At 46.9% G+C, this 21135-nt stretch overlaps 2 protein-coding genes across 39 annotated transcripts in view; one reads left to right on the top strand and one right to left on the bottom strand.

Moving 5' to 3' along the window:
• The window catches only part of GATA5 (GATA binding protein 5), a 2064317-nt gene that overhangs the window by 760272 nt on the left and 1282910 nt on the right, over positions 1 to 21135 (bottom strand). The window contains exon 1 of one of the 37 annotated variants that reach the window (XM_068262925.1): positions 18108 to 18124. The exons of 34 other annotated variants lie outside the window; for them this stretch is intronic. The gene's annotated coding sequence lies outside the window, so the exon portion shown is untranslated. 2 more of the 37 variants (XM_068262921.1, XM_068262924.1) reach the window with 2 other exon arrangements.
• Positions 18436 to 21135, top strand: part of SLCO4A1 (solute carrier organic anion transporter family member 4A1) — a 113046-nt gene continuing 110346 nt past the window's right edge. Inside the window, exon 1 of one of the 2 annotated variants that reach the window (XM_068262887.1) lies at positions 18436 to 18519. The gene's annotated coding sequence lies outside the window, so the exon portion shown is untranslated. Of the gene's footprint in view, positions 18565 to 21135 lie in introns of both variants that reach the window. The other variant, XM_068262888.1, reaches the window with a different exon arrangement.

The following is a 21135-nucleotide window of genomic DNA, read 5'->3' as shown; positions in this document are numbered from 1 at the left end:
CGTGGGCTGTGTAAAAGGGTGCCCTCTACTCCAGTAAGGGCAAGGGATCGGCTGGAGCTGATGCTCTCCTTTGGCACAAGGTGTGAGTGAACTAACGTGATGTCAGCTCCGGTGTCTCGGAATCCGGTGACAACTTTGCCGTTCACTCTAACAGGCTGCTGCTGGTCAGTTCGGTCGCGGATTTCCTTTCCGCGGGCAAACAGAACAAAATCTGATGATCCAGGCTGTGGTTCGCTGGTGGGTTGCATCTGCTGTGGGTGAGGTACAGGTGATACAGGTGCTGCAGGTGCTGGTGGTGTCTGTCTCCGCTCCGGACAGTCGAATTTCATGTGTCCTGGCTGGCGGCAGTAGTGACAGGTGACCTCTCCAGGGGCTGCAGGCTTGGGCGCCGCAGCTGCGCTGGGTGGCCTCTGTGGCTGACGGCTCACAGGGGCAGGAGAGTCTGCCAGAGTATTGGGCTGACCTCCTCTCCAGCTGGATGGTGCAGTTCTGCGTGTGTCAGGCACCCGCGTATTTGCAAAGGTTTCAGCGAGGTCTGCAGCGACAGTTGCTGACGCAGGCTTGCGCTTAAGCACAAACTGTCGTACATCAGCAGGGCAAATGTTCAAAAATTGTTCGAGGACTATCAAGTCCTCCAGGACACCATAAGACCCTTTGGTGAGGCCTAGAGTCCACTGGCGGAGTGTGGTGAGCAAGCTGCTGACCATATCTCGGTACGAATCAGAACTTTTTCTGCCAGGCCCTGAACTTTTTGCGATAGGCTTCTGGCGTCAGCTGGTATTTGGTAATGATGGCGTCTCTTATAGCAGCATAATCATTATCTTTTTCCGCAGGTAACTCTGCGAAAGCATCAAGCGCTTTGTAGCGCAGCAAAGGTGTCAGATGTCTGGCCCACTGGTCTTGGGACAGACGATACTGACGGCACGCTTTTTCAAAAGATCGCAAAAACAAGTCGATGTCTGTGTCTTTTTCAATATTAGCAAATTTAAATTTTGCACTTACGGGTGATGCAGCTCCTTCAGCAGGGAGGCTGGGCGGAGAACTCTGGCTGGCCTGTTGCACTTTTGCTATGTTTAGCTCATGCTGTCGTTGGAGCTCCCGTTCCTCTCGTGCCTCTGCAGCCTGGCGCTCCTCTCGCTTTTGCTCCACCATGTACTGCAGGTACTTGTCCAGGTCAGTCTCCATCAGCTGTCGTAATGCCTGCTGCATTAGCGGATCAGTACAAACGGACAGTCCAGTACTGGGCGGTTCCGGGCGAGTACTTTCAGAAACTCTGGGATTGGGGACCACACTGACAGCCTCTTGCGTAACTGTTGCCGCATTGCCCGCAGGTTGCTCAACCTGTATACGCCTAGGATCTTCAGCCTCTGGTTCCCCTTGCCTTGAGTCAGATGGGTCGGCGTCTACCTCAGCAGACACATCCAGCCCCCGCGGTTGCAGGGTATCCCATTGAAACAAGTCCGTTACCAGGTCCTGGTGTTTCTTGCGGCCGACATCAATGCCTCTCGCTTGGCAAAGAGTTTGCAGGTCCGCCAGGGACATGTTCTTGTAGTTCCCGGACATTTCCACGCCAAATAAAATAAAACTTTTGGGGAGGGGTACTGGCTACACAGTCTCTCTGTTCATATTAACAAATATATTGCATTCCAGCTACACCAACGAATTAGTTCGTTTCTTGATAGCGCTAGCGCTATCTTAGATACTTTCAGCACAACACAGATCCCACCACTGCCACCACTGTCACAGGAGCCCTAGTGGTCAGACCGCAAATTGCCTTCCAATCGGTTTCAGCACACAGTCCGTGACAAGCAGGTCATTCTTTTATGAATAGAAAAAAAAAAGTGTAAACTCTCGACTATAAAAAGCTCTATTTAATGAAACATAACTAATGGTTTCCATCAGTGTGGATCGGGCAGAATTTCCGTTAAAACAGGATTGTCAGCCATAAAATCAAGTTCCATTTATCCACTGCTCTGTGTTTATTATGCAACTTGTAATTTGGCCCTGCATTGCAAACATTCCAATCTAATCAGAAATGTTTCTGCTGTAATAAATCTTATCTCAGTCTGCTTAGCTCTATGCCATTGCCATTGCCGACGATAAGGAAGCTTGTCATCACCCCTCCCACATTCCTGCTCCACACTGATTGGCTGAGGGCAGTAAAGTGAGTTTCTGAAGTCTGATCTAAGCTGTGCTCACACATGTTTACATAACAAGCTACCTATGACAGTGTAGTTTCTAGGAGGAAAAAAAAAGAGTGAGGGGGGAAATTACATCAGGATTGGCTTCAGAGGTAATGAAAATGGAAAATGCCAGGAACAGTTTTCTCTTTATTTATTATATAAAATTCAATAAAATCAAAACGTGGACAGTACAATACAAATGTTATGTAAGTAAACAAGTGTTTTTCCACTTATATATGTGTTTTTTTTCCTGGGATAGTATGGCTGTCCCTGCTGCTTTAAGGTGCCCATTACCAGTGATGAGCAAATCCGATCCGGATGCTACTCGGATAGTAGCTATCCGGATTTCTCCCAGTAATGCATTGCGGCCTGGGCGGGGGGTGGGGGGGTTTAATCCTTACCCATCATGACGTCTTCTTCGTCCGTCCCTCGGCGCCTCCCACGATGCGTTCCACTCCGGCGTCACGTGACTAAAAAACACTTCCTCCTTCCGGGTTGAAGGAGGAAGTGTGTAGTCACGTGACGCCGGAGTGGAACGCATCGTGGGAGGCGCCGAAGGACGGACGAAGAAGACGTCATGATGGGTAAGGATTAAACCCCCCGCCCAGGCCGCAATGCATTACTGGGAGAAATCCGGATAGCTACTATCCGAGTAGCATCCGGATCGGATTTGCTCATCACTGCCCATTACCAATCCAATAACCCGACCCATCGACCGTCCAATTGTTGGGGTCCACCAACAGAGGGGAAAATAACAATCCGATCGGACTAAAATAATTTTTCCAAACTTCAGATCAACAGAACAACGAATAGAATGATCATTCATCGTCAACCAACACCATTAAAAGCACCCACTCACAAGCTAGACTATTAACATTGCCATGTTTTGGCTGGACCTCTTCCCTTGATCTCTGGGCTGACGCCTTGTCAATCCCAGGTAGGGGGTGAAGGTTGGGAGTTTCCACTGGCTGTTTGTTGGTAAGATAGGTTTTATGTGTATTCCTGGTTGGGGTGGTCCATGTTGGGGTTGGAGTGGTCCATGAGTGGTCCATGAGCATTTTCCCCACACACAAATTTCACACTAGACCTGAAAGGCTATTGAAAAAAAATAAATGGGCTGTTTTTATCTAAATGTGTTTTTTCATGTGTGACAAATACCTGAAAGGGTCCTCCCTTTCCTAGTGTACTCTAAATGATCGTGTGCTCCTTTCCTATGACAGCCTTGTACTTTTATTACTTGGCCTACTTAACCAGCCCAAAATCGCATGAGAAGCACTGGCCCTGCATTCTTTCATCTCACCCCACCCAGCTACTTTTTCATGCCAGCCAGCTGGAAAAAATTTCTGGGGAGAACACTGCTCTGCTTACGGCTCCCATCATTTCCTTACCACAGGGGTCTCAAACTCGCGGCCCGCGGGCCATTTGCGGCCCTCGATACAATATTTTGTGGCCCCAGGGCCCCAGAGCTTGTAGGGGCCCCCAGTGGCTACAAGAGGAAAAAAAATTTCAAATCGGCCTTATAGTTTTTGAGAAAATCGATTTTAAAGTTGCAAAGGAAAAAAATACACATTGAAAAACCCGCCGACTTTAATGGTTAATAGCAAATCCACCTTAAATGCTAGAAACCCTAAATTTGCAGGATATGTTAAGAAGATCATTAGGAATAACAGGAAAAAACAATTTTTCAAAAAGACGTTATAGTTTTTGAGAAAATCGATTTTAAATTTTCGAAGGAAAATAGTATACTTTTAAATGCGGTAAATGTCACTTTTTAGTAGCAAGCCTAACGGTAGTGTAATTTTACATGTATCAAAAGAAAGAGCAATACATTTCCTGACAGGGTTTCCAGGGGGTCCATACGCAGCCGCAGCGCTTTGGCCAGGGATCGCTATACAGCCGCAATATGGCTGTATGAAGATTCCTGGCATTTTTTCCTATTTTCCCAATTTATTTTTTTTATGTTTAGAGTGTGGGAATTTTTTTTCTTAAATTATGTGGGGTCCCCCCTCCTGAAACTTTTTAACCCCTTGTCCCCCATGCAGGCTGGGGTAGCCAGAATGTGGAGCTCCGACTGATTGGGGCTTCACACCCTGACTATACCAGCTGCAAAAAAGATCCCTTAATGCCGATTTTTGTTCCAGGGTATCTGTTGGGGGGGGGGGAGGGCAGGTTTATTTTGCTCTGGGGCCCTATTGTTGCTTAAACCGGCCCTGCCTGCCGGCAAAAGCAAAAGAGACACGGAAGCGAACTATATTTGCCCATTTTACCTTATAGTTCACTTCAGTGCTCCCAAGTAATCCGCCGCATCCCCGCCGCTAAAGAAGGGCTGCAGACCCCCAAATCCCCCGCGCAAACATCCACGACTGCGCTGAGGGGCAGAGCTTCCAGCTGTAGCTCTGCCCCTCCTGATGTCAATCGCCGAATGGATCGCCGCCTCTCCCCCGCCCCTCTCTGTGAAGGAAGAGTGAGAGGGGCGGGCAGAGGCGGCGATCCGCCGCGATTGACGTCAGGAGGGGCAGAGCTGAAGCTGAAAGCTCTGCCCCTTCCAGGAAATGCCGGCGGATTGCCCCCCGGGGCGATTTTGCGGCGGGGACACGTGAACTCCCTTATGCGGCCCAGCCTCATTCTGACTTTGCCTCCTGCGGCCCCCGGGTAAATTGAGTTTGAGACCCCTGCCTTACCACGTCAGATCACATGACAACCCGGGAACCATACAGAGACGCCAGAAAGCCGCAAGGAGCTACAGGAAGGTTAGAAAATTGCGCTGGAGGCTCGTGAATATTTTATGCCTTGCAAAACCCCCTTCTTTAAAAAGGAACTGTCTCGAAAATCTTAAAATTTAAAACACATACAAATAAAAAGTACATTTCTTACTGAGTAAAATGAGCCATAAATTACCTTTCTCCTATGCTGCTGTCACTTGCAGTACGTAGTAGAAATCTGACATTACCGACAGGTTTTGCACTAGTCCATCCCTCCATAGCGGATTTTAAGCAGGGCCTTTATACTTTATAAATACATACCCTGAAAAATCTTTATACAAAGATGCTGGACAGCCTCCCTGCTCGCTGCACACTATTTTGGCAGTTGGACGGAGCAACTGCCATTCACTAACTGCTTTTAAAAATAAAGAAAACCCTGAGAACCCCCCTATGAGAAGAAGGGCTAGTCCAAAATCTGTCTGTCAGATTTCTACTACCTACTGTAAGTGACAGCAACCTAGGAGAAAAGTAATTTATGGCTCATTTTACTCAGGAAGCAATGTACTTCTTATTTGTATGTGTTTTACATTTTAAGATTTTCAAGACAGTTCCTTTTTAACCACCTTGGCGGTAATGACGAGCTCAGCTCGTCCATTACCGCCGCAGTGGATTGCTCAGTCCCTGGAGGGTCTTTTTGAATAAAAATTTTCCTCTTTAAGGTTGTAATTATGACCAGTTACTGAAATTGTAATTTAGTTTGAATTTCTATTCATATCGTAATATGAGACGCATAGACAACATGGAGAAGAGCTTGGATCTCATGATCCTCACACTGAATGGAACTGGTGAAGATGTGGTGGGTAGAGTACAGCCGGGGCAAGAAGAAGAGGTAGCCGCTAGTTGGGTCACAGTTAGAAGGGGTAGGGGAATAAGTGTCTGGGAGGCTAGTCCAGATTTGTCACTCCCTATAAGTATGCTTGTTTGCGTAATATTGGGGATGATGATTCTGGAGTAGCAACGCTGCAGCTGGATGTGTCCCTTAGCAACCAAGAGACAGAGCTAAGGCTAGACAGATACTGGTGGTAGGGAATTCAATTATTAGGCACAAAGATAGTTACGGAAAGGGTTCTTACAGTAAGAGTGATTAAGACGGGGACGTGGCCAGCCATGGAGCTGTGATGGCATACGGATCTCCAGCTCTCCCTTACCTGTGGCAACTTTGCCGGTATCCTGCTGTTCAAACCAGCGAAACAGCCTTCAGTCTGGTCATGGGAGGTTGAGGAGAGCACCGAGGAGCGGAGGAATGGCTGCAAAGAGCAACCAGAAAGCGACTGAGCCGGCTGAAAAACTTGCGCGGTTCGCCCGCGTTACTGGCCAGCATAGCGCTGGCGCTTCCGCAGCCGAGCATGTCGGAGCAGCTCTGATGGAGGAATCAACTCCGGGCACAAGTTTCTCTCCACCGCCAGTGGAGAAAGCAGGGAGTCCCTCCGGTAAGACTCAAATCGCTCCCACCCCCCTGCCCAAAAGAGATAAAACTAAAGGGAAGAAAGCCCAGCAGGAGGGTGTAAGACAGCATGAGGAGGCCATGGAGGGTGCGTCACAGGCCGCAGCGGGACCTCTCAGCACTGACACTTGCCTGCCACATGTCCCTGATAATGACTCTCTCAGCTTTCAGGCAGAGTCCCAAGTCCTACAGTCATCTACTATTAACCAGGGGAGAAACAGAGAGAGCTCGATAGTCTCTGAGTGTGAGGTTCTAAGAGACAATGCAATGGAGGAATGCTGCCTGCAGATGAGACTTTCAGAGCTGAAATCATGGAGGCCATACAATTTCTGCACACTTCTTTAACCACAAGGCTGGATTCTATACAGGCTGATATCTCCTTCGTTAAACATGATTTATTAAAAGTTAAAGATTGCACTAAGGAGGTGGAATGCAGAATCAGTGATTTGGAAGACTTGGTCGCCCCTATGCAACAAAATCTTCAGAGAGTGACTAGCACTTCCTCTGCCCACTCTGTCAAACTTGACGATCTAGAGAATAGGGCCCGCAGAACTGGTTTAAAGAGGCCCTCCCTGACTTAACTGTCTCTCATGCCTATGTCATAGAAAGTGCGCACATAGTACCGGAGGCCCTCCTAAACCTGGGGCCGCTCCTGGCCCCATTGTGATAAAGTTCCTTAACTACAGGGCCAGTCGCCATTCTGCGGGACGCCAGGAATCATCCTGATCTTTCAATTGACGGGGTCAAAATCTCAATCTATCAAGATTTCTCGCTATAAATTCAAAAGAAAAGGGCCACCTTTTTCCATGTCAAAAAGCGTTTACGAGAATACCAACTACAATATAGCATGTTGTTTCCTGTAAAACTGAAAGTCATGAAGGAAAATAAGGCTCACTTCTTTTTTATGGCAGAAGAAGTATCTCAATGGTTAGATGATCAAGGTTTACCCATATGAGGAGGGTGATTTTTTTCTCTGCTCGCTATGTTACATCGTCTACAGTTATGGCTTCTTATTTGCATGTTATGTACTATTCCCTACCTTTGGATTTTTTCCCTTTTTCTCCGGTACATTGTGACTTTAACTTTCAAAATTTCTGTTGTAAAATTTTTGTTCATACAAGTATATGCTTTTGTCTATCCGTTAAGCAAATCACCTTCTATTCTAACTTTCCTTGCTGCTACGCAGTCTCCTGGGGAAAATAATTCTCATTTGTCTGTTTATACAATGTACTTATCAAGTTGTCATTTATTTTTGCTGTTGCTTATATATAATGGTGTAATGCTTTATCATACCTTGTATGGTCAGTCTCATATCAACGGCCTAGGCCAGTGATGGCTAACCTTGGCACTCCAGCTGTGACAAAACTACAAATCCCATCATGCCTCTGCCACCCCGAGTTATGCTTAGAGCTGTATTGCAATGCCTCATGGGACTTGTAGTTCCACAACAGCTGGAGTGCCAAGGTTAGCCATCACTGGCCTAGGCCATTTCAGGTGTGCCTTTTCTAAATCATATCGCTGACTCTGGTTGTAGTAAACTCATTCAAATGCTGGTCAATGTGTATCCTACTTAACACAGGTGGGGAGGGCTGGCCACCTTAGTTACCCAAGTTAAGTAAGTTCGGGGAATGAAGCTTCCTGGAGTTAGAATCAGGGAGTAGGGTGGGTTAGGGGATGTTGGGGCATTTAGACTGGTTGGGTGGAGGGGCCCTACAAGTCCACATTTGTACAGTTAATTTTCCAGCTCTTTTGAATAATTGCCCAGACGGTCAAGTATGCACCATCTGTTTTGACTATGGCTAATTTACATATAGTTTCTTGGAACACCAGAGGTCTGAACAATGTTACAAAAAAGCAGACTGGTATTTGACTATTTGAAAAAAACTCTCAGCCCATATAATTTGCTTACAAGACACACACCTTACTGGTGGTAGAATATTATCTTTGAAGAAACCCTGGATTGCCGGTTACCACGTCTCTCATTTCTCCCCTTCTCAAGGGGCACGGCAGTTCTAATTAGCAAAAGTTTTTCTGGTTCAGTATGCAGTGTTCAGGTAGATACGGCGGGTAGATTTACAATAGTTACGGTCACCATTGAAGGGAGAAAGTTCACTGTGGTATCCCTGTAAATTCCCCCTACCTTTTCTGCCTCAGTCCTAGATGCCCTAACCAATAAAATCCATGACAATTTGGATAACCCTATTCTGATAGCCGGCGATTTTAATGCGGTCATAGATCCACAGAAGGATAAGCTGTCTAAAAGCTCACGGGCTTACCCTGCGCTAAGTGAGTGGATGTCAAAACTGGATTTAACCGATATTTGGAGATAGCGCTTCCCAGAGAGTTGATTTTACTTGCTACTCTGATCAATTTAAATCTATGTCACGGATAGATATGTGTCTGGGCATCAGGGACATTTTGCCGTTGGTGGAGGAGATAAAATACCTCTCTCATGGTATCTCGGACCACTCTCCAATATGGCTGAACGATTGTCGGTTTTTAAACCGAAATCGCGATCAGCGGCAAGACGATCTTGAGATCGTCAAAGTGGGTGGTTTTCTGCGCCGCCGCTGTGTCCTTCTCTGCTCTAGCTCTGGGCCTCCTCCGCGTTGTCGCATTGCCGCGCTCAAACAGCTGGGAAAGCAAATTTTACGCCGAGCCGCACGCCGGTCACGTGGAGAGAGAGTAGAGTAGCGCTGCTGGTCATGTGATGCGGCGCCGCTGGTCATGTGTTGCCGGCGAGGATGCTCAAGGTGGCTGGGAGGAGAGCCTTCTGCAAGAAGAGATGTGTAGAGCGCCGTCTGCCTCCTCACTCCCGAGCTGCAAATCACCCTGGGGGGCCAAGGGAGCCACATGCTTGTCCAGCCTAGTCTGCAAATCACGCACCAGCTGCTGGAGGGTCCTGTGCTGAAGGAGGAGGTCAGTGCCGAGGGACAGGTGTGTCATGAGCTGGGGTGGTTCGTGCTGGGGACAGTTGTGTCATGTACTGGTGTGTGTGTGTGGGGGTAATTGTGCTGGCAGACAGGTGTGTCATGTGCTGGGGGGATTCGGGCTAGGGGGACAGGTGTGCTATGTGCTGGGGGGAGTTGTTCTGGGGGACAGGTGTGTCATGTGGGGGGGGGGGGGATCGTCCTGGGGACAAGCGTGTCATGTGCTGGGGAGGGGGTGGAGTCGGGCTCGGGGACAGGTGTGTCATGTGCTGGCGGGGGAGTCGTTCTGGGGACAAGTACGTCATGTGCTGGGGGGGGGTGTGCTGAGGAATAGATGGGTTTTGTGCTGGGGGACAGGTGTGATGTGCTGGAAGTGGGGGGGGAGGGGGAGTCATACTGGGGGAAAAGTGTGTTGTGCTGGGGGAGAGCACGGCAAGGCGGATCAGGACTTTCTGGAGGGGAGGGGGGGAGAAGGTACCAGCGGAGGTGAGGGGGAGACTGACTATCTATCTGGCTAACCTGTACTGCGGCATCTATACTGGCTAACCTGTACTGGTGCACTTATAGCTGGCTTACCTATATAAGCTAGCTAACCTTTACTGGGGCATCTAAAGCTGGCTAAACTACTGTATACTGGGGGCACCTATACTTGGCTACCTATACTGGGGCCACTCATACTCACCATCGATGTGCTGATCCATCGTTGTGTAGCAAAAATCGTGAACCGAATCGAAATCGCAATTCCTGACAGAAATCATGCAATTCAATCTTTTCCTCAAATTGTTCAGGCCTACTCTCCGATGGTTTGTGATATCCGATGCCATACTCCGGGGCGGACGAGCTATTGGAGAATGGGCCCTTGGTGGTTGGAAGACCAAACAATTTTAAATCCATGCAAGGAATCAATGGAACGCTTCTGGGTTGAAAACACGGGATCAGCTGATTTTAATATATGCTGGGATGCCGGCAAGGCGGTTTTGAGAGGGACATTTAGAGCTTCTATGTCAGTGATTAGGCAAAATGACCAAGCGCTGCAAGACTTCAATGAGCGTAAAGCTAATGAATCTACGCGACAGTTGATTCTTGCTCCATGTCTCGACACATATGAATCGTGGGCTTTGGCCAGGAGGTCATATGAGCTGGGTGTGATGAGACGGGCAAAACGCAGGGAAGTAATATTCAAACAACAATCCTTTGAATTTGGTAATAAATGTAGCAAATTACTCGCGTATATGTTGAAATCGAATGATTCAGTAAATGCTATCCCAAGAATCCTCCTAAATTTGGGTACCTTTTCCACTACCTCAGCTGAGATAGCCAAAGAATTCTTTGAATTTTATTCAGACCTATATACTAGTAAAATTGACATTTGCTCATCATCTATTCCTGTGTTCTTAGACAAAATGGATCTTCCATGCCTAGATGAAGAGGCTAGGGTGGCGTTGGATTTGCCCATTTCAGAATCCGAAATTTCAATAGCCATAGAATCCTTTAAAAAAGGTAAAACACCAGGACCGGACGGTATTCCAGCGGAATGGTACCTTAAGTAAGGCAATTTCTATTCCTAAACTGGCTAAGCTGTTCGCTCACTCTTTAAGTGTCGGAATATTTCCTGATACACTTTATGAGGCCCTCATCATCTTGCTACCCAAACCCAATAAAAACCCTGATATCTGTGAGTCGTATAGGCCTATATCTTTGATAAACACTGACGCCAAAATTTTAGCAAAAGTACTGGCCAATTGGCTCAATCAATATATCATGAAGTTAATTCATGAGGACCAAACAGGCTTTATCCCTGGCAGGTCTACGAAATCAAACATTAGACGCCTTTTTTCAAATATAATTTTATAAATTTATAAATAAATTTCCACATAGCAACATGGGCTCCAGAGTTATATTGTCCCTAGATACACACAAGGCCTTCGACTGTCGAGTGGCCTTACATGAGGGCAGGCAGTGCTGGGTAGTATGGGCTTCGGTGAGGTGTTCAGGAAATGGTTTGATGTTTAGTATGCCTGTCCCCGTGCTATGATAGGTTACTGTATCAGGTGGAAAGCAGGTGGATATACACCTTAGGTACATTGTGGGAGGTTTAAATACAGACTTTAATTGGCTGTTTTTCTGCAAGATTAGGTCGGAAAGGTCTTGCCTTTTTATGTGGGAGCACGGGCAATCGTTATCAACATTATCTATACTATCTTCACTGCCACTTTAAGCAGTCAAGGGTGGGAGGAGGCAATCTGTGATCATCAGAAAGAACTGATAACAATTAGATTGTAAGTACAGCCAAGAGAGAAATATATACTGTTATTTGAGATCGCCATAGATGTCCTGGTCTCAATTTAGATTGTGTGTGTGTGCGCTCACTTGACTGATGCTGGTTATATACCTATATGGAGTTTATTGGAGTGAGTGCTCAAAGCTAAACATGATCTAGGTTGGCAATACTTAGAGCAGGATGTCACCAAATATGAGATCTGCATGGATGTATATGTGAGCTGTACGTTTGATTAATGTGAATCAGCAGCGAACAAATATGGAATAGTAATGGTTTTCTAAATTGATTGGTAGTTTTCTTGAACCAATCAGTAATGATGAGTGTGGAAATTAATACGACTAGGACTCTGCCTGATTTCGCCTTTGAAGGAAGGGGTTAATGTGTACGTGTTGGACTCTTCCCCTCTGTGCGGGACTATCCCTAGGGAGAAACGTAACATGACGACATAAAAGGGCTGGGCAATGCCCCCTCTGACACATCCACAGCAAATGCACTGAGGAAGCCCACGTGACGTTAGTGGGCGTAACGCGTATGCTAGGCGTGGTTTCATGCCGCCGGAGTGAGAGCGCGTGATGCTCCGTATCCTTCTACCAGCGCATTGATCCATACAAGTTTGGCCGGCCAGAGAAGACTCCCCCCCAGTATTCGTAATGCAGCAAGTGATGGCGGTGTAAACCGCGGGACGCCGCGGATACAAGCCTTTGCCAAATACGACAGACGTGACTGAAAGGAGGTGGTGAGTGCTGCATTGCAGCGTTGGAGACAGCATAGTAGTAGATCTGCATTGAACTTGGAAAGCATATATGGGCTTTAAAGCGTTATGAGAATGCTGCTCACCATGGAGTAAAGTGATCATTTAGTCTATGGACACTAGTAAGCTTTCTTTTGAAGACGTAGAGCACTAAAATTGGAACTGTAATGTGGAAGCTAATTTGATGGATCCCTGACAGAATTCCATTGGAGATGTGTGACGTCATAGAGGAATCTGCAAAGATTTGTTCAGCTGCTGTTTCTTAGTGATCCATATAGGCATTGTTTTTAAGGGGGAGGGGGTCGTTTATTTATATGAGGAGGTGGTTGTATATTGATATTCAAATAAATTGAGAAGCATTGTGAGTAATTGGTTCCCTATTTTTTGACTACGCTTAATGGCACTATATTGCTCCCCCAGTAGGGGTAAATGCTACCATATTAACCTGTTCACCGGTTTCATATTTGCATGTGCTCCTAAGCTGTTATATATTCTCCAAACATCACCAGTATATATTCCAAAACGCCCTTTTGATAAAATAGACTCAACGGTGACTAGCTTTCTTTGGGGTAGCTCCACACCACGTGTAGCATTATCTACTCTACGTCTCCCGACTGCATTTGTTGGTCTGACCCTCCCCAATTTTCGCCTCTATTATTTTGCTGCCCAACTCACATATATCCAGAAATGGATGAGTGCAGATAGATCTGATACCTCTATGAACCTGGAAGCAGATATTGCCACATCTTACAAAGCTTTATCCAATATTATTTATAGAGGAATGGTTCCATGCAAACAGGGTTCCACCCTTCTTAATTATTCACTAAAAATGTACTCTTCAATCACCAAGTTATTTTCTAATTCAGAGAATATTGTATCTACCAGCACTCCGTTATGGGCAAATCCTCGTCTACCTGAGCTTCTCAAGATGGAAGATAGTCAATTCTGGATTAATCTCGGGATTAAATACATTAATCACATCTTTGTGGATGGCAAATTTAAATCATTCACCAGACTCAGAGCTGACTATGGACTTCCACGATGTTCCCTGTTTCATTACTTCCAGCTCCGTGACGCCATTAGATCTCAAATGGGTACCTCAAGGGCCTGCATTAAACCTTCCGAGCTGGAACTCCTGGTATTAAATAAAGGCACATCTAAACAAATATCAACATTTTATTTGGCTCGATCACTTAAAATGGGTTTTCAGAGATTTGAAATAACTACATCCAAATGGCAGTCTGAGTTCTGTGAATTCAATGCAGTAGACTGGTTAGAATTGGAAACCTACTATATGTCTAGTGTGATCAGTGCTAATAATAAGTTAATCCAAATTAAATGGCTGCACCAAATGTATTTTACTCCCCTTAAACTATCAAAAATGGGGCGTGCTATCAGCTTGGAGTGTTATAAATGCAGGCGTTTTGATGCAGGGTTTATTCACTGTGTGTAGAAATGTGAACCGGTCCAGAGATTTTGGTGCCAGGTCACACAACTACTCGTTCAAGTCCTACAAAGACCAGTAGATCTCTCCTTCAAAGCCTCAATGCTGAGTATCATTGATAATGTCACCTGCGGTAAGCACAAACAACTATTTCTTAGGATAGCCTTTTTTTACGCCAGAAAATGCTTATTATTCAAATGGAAATCCTCCTGTGCCCCTTTCGTAAATGACTTTAAAAATCTGGTCAATCAAAATCTGCCTCTTTACTGCCTTATCTATCAGACTCATGGTCACCCTTCTAAGTTTGATAAAGTTTGGGGCCAATGGGTCGATAATACTAACTCTGTAGTTCCTCACTTGGATATCACTGTCAGTGTCTCGGATTTGCATTTGTAATGTTTATTCATCTGGTTGTTTGCAATGGTTCTGATATATGTAACCAATATGCCATTATTATTCTGGTGCATATATATGTATATATTTATATTTGCTGCTGGATAGCTCTTTACATGGGCCGTAGGGGTTTTTGGGATTGTAGGGGTCTGGGTTTGGGGGAGTGGGGATTTATTGGGTACGTTTGTGCAAAATTTCAATAAAAATTCTCTTTAAAAAAAAAAAAAATAGCGATTAAGATGTGGAATGCATTGCCACAGGAAGTAGTTATGGCAAGTTATATATCTGCATTTAAAGGGGGTTTAGATGCTTTCCTTGCATCAAAAGACATCCATGGCTATAATTACTAGGTAATGCCCAGTGATGTTGATCCAGGGATTTCATCTGATTGCCATCTGGAGTCGGCAAGGAATTTTCTTCCCTTTTGGGGCTAATTGGACCATGCCTTGTAAGGGTTTTTCACCTTCCTCTGGATCAACAATGATATGTGAGGGAGCAGGCTGGTGTTGTACTTTGTTTTCTGGTTGAACTCGATGGACGTATGTATTTTTTCAACCCAAATAACTATGTAATTACAATGTAGGAATGTGTAGCTGTAAATGGCAATTACTACTCAACACACCTTCTTTCATTTTAATTTCTGCTTCACAAACAATGCTTGTACGTTCCTAAGCAGTGGTGTAGCTAAGGAGCTGTAGGCCCCTATGCAAGTTTTACATTGGAGCCCCCCCAAGCGCTCTTGTAACGATTGCGGAATTATCTCCGTGGTCAGCGCACAAGGAAAATAACAAACGCACTCGCTAAGCGCGGTCGCCGCACTAAAGTGCAACAGTGACAAAGCACGCTAATGGCGCGGTCTCCGCACGAAAAGCGCAACAGAGACAAAGCACGCCAATCCTAACTAACCAATGTAACACGAAAACAAATAGAGAACGCGAACGCTTGCTAAACGGTTACCTCACCGAGCCTACAGCAATCGTTCGTTCCAGACAAGACAGACAGAAGGAGTAGCCAGTAGCAACCGCAGCTCTGGCCTACACTCCCAGACAGAGTACAGAAGGAACCACCGCCACTACCATTAAGGCGGATGCGATCCAGACAGACAGACAGATGGAGCAACCAGTAGCAACCGCTGCTCTGGCTTTCAACCCTAAGACAGAGTACAGAAGGAACCACCGCCACTACCGCTAGGGCGAATGCGATCCCAACAGACAGAACGATTTCCTGTCGACCGTCGATGGCGACAAGGCAATCGCAACGGATAGACAGTACAAGACAAAACAGATAATACAACCTGACTATGCTAGAAGGAATGCTAGTGCACTCCCAAGGAATTACTCTAAAATAATCTTAGCAAACAATTAGCAAAGGCTGAGACTCCAGGTAAGTTAGCAGGAACAAACCATCATGACCAGCCAGGAATTCTGGGAAGAAATGGTTTTTATACTGCAAGCCATCAGAGGAAGCAGCTAAGCAATTTGCATGATAAGTGGATGCAAATTCCTCCCCAGAACAGCAACTCTGCAGCTTGCAGAGTGGGGACAGGTCTCTTTTCCAGGGACCTGCCGCACTCAGACCTAACAAATAGTCAAACAGCTGTCTGCCTGTGCAGACAGCAGAGCAGATCATTACAGCTCTATATATAACAATTGATATGGGGCACCAAAATTTGCCAATGGCAACTACAGTGTCAGAGGTGTAAGAAGGGGATGGGGAACAGTTTGTTAATGATTACTAATATTCAAAGTATCTATAGAAGTGATTATTATGAGCACAGGACCAATCAGGGCCGGCTTTAGGGGGGGGCAAGAGGGGGCAGAGCCCCCTCAAATAGACTTCTTGCCCCCTTAAATCTGCCTGTCTCGGAGCCGCTGCTTCCTGGTCCGTGGAACGCAGTCACGTCTCCGCTATCTCCTCTGTGCTGTGTGCGGGGGGTGGAGATAAAGACACTCAGTAGCCTGGTCGGGTATCACATGGGGCCAGGCAGCCAGTGAGAGAGGAGTGAGACACTCTGCTCTCTCACTGGCTGCCCGGCCCCATGTGATCCCGCCCAGCCACAAGTGTCTGTATTTCTGATTGAGAGCGATAGGCACGCTGGGGAGACATGAAGGAAAAGAGGCAAGTGATTTGCCTCTTTTCCCAGTCCCAGCTCTCTGCATACACAAAACACAGCCTGTGTCAGACCGCCTGTGTGCTGATGGGACGCTATGATGTGTATAGTGTACGAGTTCCCTGACCTCCCCCACTGACCTGACAACCCTGTGCCCACATTACTTTGATGATTGGCGGGCAGGGGACACTCTTTTATTACTAACAGATTCCTATCTGCAGCTCAGGGAGCAGGAACAATCTGCACAGAGGTCAGGTATACTCTGTGTAATGGCTCACCCCCCTTCCTTTCACTATTCAGTCTCACTGACTGACCTGCCCTCTGCTCTTTTATCTGCTCTGCTTACTTCAGCCTGCATTTTCTTGTAACCCTTTCACTGCTTGTTCTAGCTTCCTAAGCTTTGTGTATCCTAATTTAATCATTTGTGGCTGCTGCTGGTCTCCTATTAAGAATGTCTTAAAGTGTACCAGAGATGATTGACATTGTTTTATACATACCTGGGGCTTCCTCCAGCCCCATGCGCACAGATCACTCCCACGCTGCCATCCTCTGCTGCCTGCTGCTGCGGTATTGGGTCCCGTTAGTTTTGCCAGTCTACGCAAGAGAAGTGTTCCCTCTACGTATCTCTCCGGTGGTCGCTGGAGAGATATGTAAAGAGCGCAGTTCCTCTTGCGCAGACTGGCTGCCACTGGTTGAACTAACGTGACCCAATACTGGAGCTGCAAGCAGCGGAGGATGGCGGCGTGAGCGATCTGTGTGCATGGGGCTGGAGGAAGCCCCAGGTATGTATAAAACAGTATCAATCATCTCTGGTTTCCTTTAATGGTGCATACATCAGCAACTTGGCAGTGTATTTTTGTTGAAATGCTGTCAGATCACATATATTTTTGGGGGATACACTACAGCAGAGCTCAAACTTTCCCGGCAGACAGGGGCGTAGCAATAGGGGTTGCAGAGGTAGCGACCACATCGGGGCCATTGGGCCAGAGGGGCCCTTCCTAAACCAAAGTATAAGCTGTTTATTGGTCCTGTGGTGGTAATAATCACTTTTATAGATGCTTTGAATGGTAGTAATCATTAACAAACAGTTCCCCATCCCCTTCTTGCACCTCTAATACTGTAGATGACCTTGGCAGGTTTTGTTGCGCTGTATCAAGTGTTATGTATAGAGTGAATGGGGGGGGGGGGGGGGCAATGTACAACTTGTACTGGGGCCCATAGCTCCATAGCTACGCCACTGCCGGCAGACCTTTAACACCACTGCTAAGGTCATGTAGATTTGGCCCCACCCATGACCACGCCCATTTTTCGGTGCACCGCACTACACGCGGAGCAGGGGGGTTTTTATGCCCCCTGCAAATTTCTGACTGCCCCCTTATAGAACCGGCCCTGGGATCAATAGAGAGCTAATACTGCAGTTGAGGGAGGGCCTCTTGAGGCCCCTCTGTCCCAAATGCGGCCACAACCTCTGCAACCCCTATTGCTACGCCCGTTCCCAAGTATGTTTGCCTGTGCACTTGGTTTGGACACCATTAGGGCCGGTGTTCCGACGTAGGTTAGTTCGACGTGTAGGATAAAGTGTTGGAGCACCGTTCCTGACAGTCACCTCTGTGGAGAATTCCTCTCCCCTCCTAAATATAATTTTGTAGTAATTACATTTATACCTATTCACATAGAATGCTCCTCTGGCTTTAGGAAGACACGTCTCCACGTGCTAGACACAGGTTACCCGTCTGCCCAGGCATACCCGGCCGCCACACTCGCGCCCTCACGCTTCCTGCCCTCATGGCTCCGCGTCACGTGACCTACCTGACTCCTCATCAGCTACCTACACTGTGCGCGAGCCGCCCAGCCCCGTCCGCGCGCACCGAGTCTACAACAGGCAGACAGAGGGTGGGGGATCGTTGCGTCACGTCTCGCTGTCAGTCATCCTCTTCTTGACAGAAGGACTACAGCTCTCGGCCCGCTGTCATTACTAGAGCTGGTGAAGGCAGGCGGGGGCTAGCCTGTGTCAGCGTCTGATTGGCTGTTAGGCGATAAGACCAGAGCGAGAAGCGCGCTGATTGGTTGTAGCGAGTGACAGTCTGGGCTGCAGTGGAGGAGCCCGGTGTGTGAATGAAAGCGAAGCATCGGCTGGGAGAGAGCGGCAGAGGTGAGCGGAGCGGACTGCAGCGACGTATTACGCACCTGCAGCATCAGCACCATCTCCGACCGCAGCCAGGTACCCACTGCCAGTATAGCACCTGCTGGATCAGCGCAATACATTGTATGTTCATTCATGTGTATGTCTGTGTTTTCTAAATATGCGTTTTGGATCCTATGGGAGAAAAGCTCTTAAAAAATGTTGATATATGTATATTATTAATGAATAATAGTAATATTCACCGTCTGTATAGTTGTCAGTCTAATTATATATATACATTTATGCTAATGCATAGAAAAAAATGCAGATTTAATGCATCAATTTTTCATAGTGATTTTTGGTGCTTTTGAAACCATTTTATATTTTAAAGCAAGTGACTGTACATAGATTGTGATGATTTATATAAATAATTTTGTGACATCCCTATACATTTTATGGTCCAAAAATGCTGCAGGGCCCACGATTGTGATTTAGGGTAATCACAATGGCTCCTGTGAACCCATTGACTTTCATTAGCCCTGCGATCGCTGGCGATTCCAAACTTCAGCTGAAACCGTTGCTGTGGGCCCCAGGACTAATGTTACTGGTCAGCCATGGGGAGCGCCTTAAGTTGTTGCAACTCTGCAGCCCTTTGATTCCTCCAGGAGAAAAGAGCATTATAAATGTTATATGTCATTTCTGGTCTTATCTCTACTCTGAAAATAAGCCCTAGCATGATTTTTGAGAAGGCTCACATTATAAGCCCTACTTCAAAAATGAACCCTCTATAAAAAAAAAAAAAAAAAAAAAAAGTATATTTTAAAGATACTTTAGCACAACCTAAAATTAAAAACCCAGGGGAGCAGGCATGTTAAGTGAGCTCTCCTCATGCCCACCGCTCCCCCGTTCTCCCCTGTCCCCCTCTGGTGCAACCTACTGACCCCCCAAACTTACTTTCTGGTCAGGGCCGACTTCGCTGCAACACACATACTTGTTTGCGCATCCGCAGCTGGGAGTGCTCTGCGCAGGTGCACTAGGTGGTTAACATAGTGCACCTGTGCAGAGCGCTCCCAGCCGTGCAGACCGCTGCTGGGAATAAATATATATACTAAACCTGGTGCATCCATGGTGAAGGGGAATCTTGTGGATTATGACCACTTTGTACCTCATGCCCCTTGCAGGGATGCTCAAATTCAGCTTCGGGAGATATCCGGATTTTTACTATCCGGATATCTCCCAGTAATGCTGTGCGGGCTGGGCGGGGGGGGGTCAAGCTTACCTCTCTGACATCTTCTTCGGTCGTCCCTCAGCGCCTCCCACGATGCGCTCCACGCGCGTCACGTGATTACAAACACTTCCTCCTTCAACCCGGAAGGAGGAAGTGTTTGTAATCAGGTGACCGCCGCTTGGAGCGCATCGTGGGAGACGCTGAGGGACGACCGAAGAAGACGTCAGAGAGGTAAGCTTGACCCCCCCGCCCAGCCCGCACAGCATTACTGGGAGATATCCGGATAGCAAAAATCCGGATATCTCCCGAAGCCGAATTTGAGCATCCCTGGCCCCTTGTACCTCTTGTGCTCGCCTCTGTCCCCCTTGTATTGCCTCTGTCCACCTTGTGTCCGCCTCTATAACCCTTTGTGTCCCCCTGTGTCCTCCTCTGAATAGAGTCCCCGATATTGCTGCGGGTTGGAGGTTCGTATTGGCAGGTGTTCACAAGTCAGGAATTTGGACTATAAGACACAGTGACTATACTTCCCCACTTTTGAGGGAGAAAAAGTGAGTCTTATACCCCCAAAAATACAGTAAGTCCACCAGCACCTCCCCCCATTTTAAGCTGTTTTATTTTATACTGGCACCTGTATATATACAAAACTCCGCTCATACTTATTCAATATCTCTTGACCCTCATGCCACATGGATGTGGTAAAATTGGTCAGTGATTGGCCAACCTTAATTGAAAGTGTGTAGCAAACTGCCACCCTTTGAGCATTTCTTATGCCTTGTACACACCTTTAATTTTGATTGTGCGATGATTGCCCAACTTTACCACCTCCATGTAGTATAGTGTCAACAGATATTAAATACTATAAATAGATTATGTAGTTAAAGGGGTTCTGTGGAGGGTTTGAAAAAAACAAAAACTGACATGTATCTGGGGCTTCAATTGGCCCCCTGCAGCTGTCATGTCCCGCACATCCTCCTACAATCCTCCGTTCCCCGCTGCTGGCACCGGTCAATTATTCATCTAACTCGACGGATAATGCTTGTTCCCGCTCGCGTCTCTGGGAGCTTACTGCACAGGCGCGAGCAGGAGCCGCAGTCTGCTTAGACAAATAAAAAGACCGGGACCAGCGGCGGGGAACTCATACTACATGGAGGTGGTAAACTGGTCAGTGATTGGCCAAACAACATTGAAGGTGTGTACCGGGCTTAAGGCCCTGTTCACAGTGCTCAGTTACATTGCAGAATAATTCTGCATGTCAGCTCACTGCCCATACAATTCTGTGTGCCTGTTCACAGTAGTAAGGCCCCGTTCACATCACAAATGCGGATGGCCATGCGTGCGGAACGCACCGCATGCGAACGCACGCCATCCGCGTTTGTGTGCGTTGCGTGGCTGATCCTATCACTGAAAAGTGAATGGGACAGCCACGCGTTTTTACAAAAAATGCGTGCAGCATGCGTTCCCGGACCGCACAGGTCCGGAACGCATGC

The sequence above is a fragment of the Hyperolius riggenbachi genome, chromosome 12 (genome assembly GCF_040937935.1).
Source record: "Hyperolius riggenbachi isolate aHypRig1 chromosome 12, aHypRig1.pri, whole genome shotgun sequence".
NCBI lineage: Eukaryota > Metazoa > Chordata > Amphibia > Anura > Hyperoliidae > Hyperolius > Hyperolius riggenbachi.
Note: the sequence above shows the minus strand (reverse complement) of the source record. Positions and strands in the feature narration are given on the sequence as shown.